The sequence below is a fragment of the Micropterus dolomieu genome, linkage group LG17 (genome assembly GCF_021292245.1).
Source record: "Micropterus dolomieu isolate WLL.071019.BEF.003 ecotype Adirondacks linkage group LG17, ASM2129224v1, whole genome shotgun sequence".
Taxonomy (NCBI): domain Eukaryota; kingdom Metazoa; phylum Chordata; class Actinopteri; order Centrarchiformes; family Centrarchidae; genus Micropterus; species Micropterus dolomieu.
The window spans coordinates 38,365,580-38,366,360 of NC_060166.1; positions in this window are offsets into that span (position 1 = coordinate 38,365,580).

A 781-nucleotide genomic window follows, 5' to 3' on the forward strand; every position below is an offset into this window, starting at 1 on the left:
GGACCCGGACTCTCCGCCTGGAACCTGACTCTCTGGCTGGATCCGGACTCTCTGCCTGGAACTGGACTCTCTGCCTGGACCCGGACTCTCCGACTGGAACTGGACTCTCCGCCTGGACCCGGACTCTCTGACTGGACCCGGACTCTCTGACTGGACCCGGACTCTCTGCCTGGACCCGGACTCTCCGCCTGGAACCTGACTCTCCAATTGGATCCGGACTCTCCGCCTGGACCTGGAATCTGCCTGGACATGGACTCTCCGCCTGGACACGGACTCTCCGCCTGGAACCTGACTCTCCGACTGGAACTGGACTCTCCGACTGGATCCGGACTCTTCGCCTGGAACCTGACTCTCCAATTGGATCCGGACTCTCCGCCTGGGCCTGGACTCTCCGCCTGGACCTGGAATCTGCCTGGAACTGGACTCCACCTGGAACCTGACTCTCCGACTGGATCCGGACTCTTTGCCTGGAACCTGACTCTCCAATTGGATCCGGACTCTCCGCCTGGACCCGGACTCTCCGACTGGACCTGGAATCTGCCTGGACCTGGAATCTGCCTGGACATGGACTCTCCGCCTGGACACGGACTCTCCGCCTGGAACCTGACTCTCCGCCTGGAACTGGACTCTCCGACTAGATCCGGACTCTTCGCCTGGACCCGGACTCTCCAATTGGATCCGGACTCTCCGCCTGGACCCGGACTCTCTGACTGGGCCTGGACTCTCCGCCTGGACCTGGAATCTGCCTGGACCTGGACTCTCCGCCTGGAACCTGACTCTC